The sequence below is a fragment of the Rutidosis leptorrhynchoides genome, chromosome 11 (assembly GCF_046630445.1).
Source record: "Rutidosis leptorrhynchoides isolate AG116_Rl617_1_P2 chromosome 11, CSIRO_AGI_Rlap_v1, whole genome shotgun sequence".
Taxonomy (NCBI): domain Eukaryota; kingdom Viridiplantae; phylum Streptophyta; class Magnoliopsida; order Asterales; family Asteraceae; genus Rutidosis; species Rutidosis leptorrhynchoides.
The window spans coordinates 311,446,670-311,450,125 of NC_092343.1; positions in this window are offsets into that span (position 1 = coordinate 311,446,670).

Here is a 3,456-nt window from a genome sequence, read left to right on the forward strand (position 1 = left end):
GGGTTTGAGGATGGGAGTGTTTGTGTGGGTGAGAAATGAGCTCCAATGGAGTTCTAGGTCAGTCTTGATGACCCCAAACCGACCCTAATTGAAAAGACCAAAGTACCCCTCATTTAAACCTTTTAAAAAGGCTGAAAATTGCCTCTGCAGCAATCAGCGCGGCGCTCCAGAAGGTGGAGCGCCGCTCCAAATAACTGGAAATTGTGGTCGAGCCCAAAACAGGTTTCAGCAACTTGTTTTGGCCATAACTTTTCGACCGTAACTCCATTTTTGATGAATCAAATATCGTTGGAAACGTAATAAGATATTCTATCCAATGGTAAGGCTTTGAAACATCAACTCAAACTTTATTTGGGGTTGAAAAGATACGTACACACCTTGTCACTTCGGACAACGTCCAGTTTCCTTCGATGTTCGAGCAACAACACGTACACTTCATACACGCATCATACACCATAAATACATTATGTACAATCAATATTTGGGTCTTACAACTCTCCCCCACTTAAACTCGATCACGTCCTCGTGATCTTCTCCACTTAACCAATTCGGAACTACTCAACGGTCTTCAATTATAAGTCCCAATCCAACTTTTCTAAGCAATTCTTCCCAATGAATCGCCTTTAACAACTAAAATCGTCACCCGCAATTTTATCGAAACTAAAATCTGAGCACTAAAACCTGCTCAATCCCCCATTCATCAGGAAAACTCAACCGATCTCGTACCGAGATATCAACCCTATAGTGTACCCTTTCCAAGTACAATGCTAAAAATAACCAAATATCGACCTAAGGTCAACAACCCGAAACGATGAAGACCGAACCAAACGAACCCTTACGGATTACACCAATCACTAAACATCCCTTGTAGTGCGCCATACGACCAATACACAACTACCGTAACATCATAATCCAACGGCTAGAACCGATAGCGCCCAAAACGACTATGGAAACGCAAAACCCAAGGTGTACGAAATCGACCATCGTAACACCCGTAACAAACATGTGAGCGAAACACGGCTATCGCCTCACTAATCCCACAACATGGTCCTCACGACCCCACCATCGACGTATAAAACGACCGATAGTTCCCGCAACATGGTCCTTACGACCCTACCATTGGTGTATCAAACAACCAATAGATCACACGACACGAAGGCTGGCCGAAAACACACGCGCCCTAGTGAATCCGAACTACACGCGACTCACTACCTTCACTACAACAACAATCGGGAATGGCCGTACTACACGCGCCATAGTGAATCCGAACTACACGAGAGTCACTATCCCGGAGGAATGACCGAACTACACGAGTCATTTATGAATCCGAACTACACGAGACTCACTCCTCAATACAATGACCGAAACCACACGAGTCATTTGTGAATCCGAACTACACGAGATTCACTTCCACAATACAATGACCGAAACCACACGAGTCATTTGTGAATCCGAACTACACGAGATTCACTTCCACAACATCGAGGTTGGCCGAACTACACGAGCCTTAGTAATCCGAAACTACACGAGATTACTACCTCAATAAGATGACCGAACTACACGAGTCACCATGAATCCGAACTACACGAGATTCATTTAGTTAAGATGACCGAAACCACACGCGTCATCGTGAATCCGAAACCACACGCGATTCACAATCTCAACATAGGAATGGTACTCGCATTTCCCACCGGTACTCGCATTTCCCGATAGTGTTACACCATACCGACATAACACTACTCCCTTGATGAAGTCAGCAGACCCTGAAGGTCATACTCCACCAATCTCAACACCGGATGAAGTCAGCGGACCCGAAGATCATGCTTCACCGATATAACACCACGCTCATGATGAAGTCAGCGGACCCCGAAAGTCATGCTCCACCAATCACGTATTCCCATGATGAAGTCAGCGGACCCTAAAGATCATGCTTCATCAAACAACCATACCATAATCGAGCAAGAACCACCTATACCAAACATAGGTACCAAACAATAATTCTCCACAAGAGAACCCGACACACACCTCCCTTAACCGGAGGATTTCACCTTGCTCGCCAAACACGTCCATTATCTCTCAACGAGATTTACCACGTTACCACCTCGGTGATGATTCAAATCCAAACCACAAGTACAATTTATCCGAAATTGTACTCTACCACAAATCGACCCAACCAGGTCTCGACAACATTTTCGGGATCTACCAATAGCATCATCCGAAATCTCACACTAAAACTTCCTCGTGCGGGAGTGTAACTCCCCCACTTAGAACCACGTTCCATATCCACAACTCGTACAACCGCACAATGCTACCACAGGTAGACTTTACCAACAATTGGGCTCACACGACCCATTACCACATCTTGCTCCAACCTTGAGCACACGAAGGATTTTAACCAACCCTTAAACACTTTGTACGAAAAGTGTACCGCAACACAATCGGAGTCGAACACCACGCTAGTAGGTATAAAAGAGGCACCTAATGTCGCGTCATAAAGACTCCATTACCAACACACATCGAGATTTAAAACACTCGATCTCAAGGGTTCCAACCAACCGACGAACCTCATGATTCGTCACTTCAACATCAAAGCGAACACGCGCTTAACAACCAAACACAAAAACCATTTCCGTGGCTTGGTAGAAACATTTCCCAAATACTAAGGAATGCTTGGTTGCACCAAGTCTTACGCCCTTCGCCCGTCAATCAATCATCAACATAGGGTACTTCCATTAGGAACGTCACCCATAGCATGACATGCACAACAAAGGCACGCAACTCAAACTCAAACGGCATTTAATAAATAATCAAAAGACATATTTATCAAAATTAAACGTACCTTAACGTCTCCTGGCCGCACCCGTCCCCGCTAACTTGGGACATTCCGACTTACGATGTCCTTCTTTTTGGCAATTGAAGCACACCATACCATCACCCTTTGGTACCGAACATTCCCAAGACTTGTGACCCCTCACGCCACAATTGTAACATCTAGCCGCACTAGAATCCGACATACCCGTTTGCGTACCACCCGTGCTCACACTCGGACCCTTAGCCCTCTTACTCGGAGCACCATAAGAAACGACCCTTCGCTCACTTGAAGGTTCACCCTTTTTCGATCGTGAATACGACTCGAAACCTCTAGCCAAGTCGAATAATTCCGAAAACGATTTCGCTTGACCCCGGCTAATTTTACTTTTCAAGTCATCATTCAAGGTCCAATAGAAATCTCCCATCAACAAACGATCATTCCCCAAATACTCCGGACAAAAACGAGCCTTCGCCATAAAGGTGGTCTTGAGAGTACTCAAATCCATAGATCCTTGTCGCAAATTTCGCAACTCATTACGCAATTCCCACAAATCGGCCGAAGTCCGGAACTCCTCGAAGAATTCCTCCTTAAAGTCGTCCCACGATAAAGCCATAAACGTCTCGCCACCGACAAGATCAATCTTA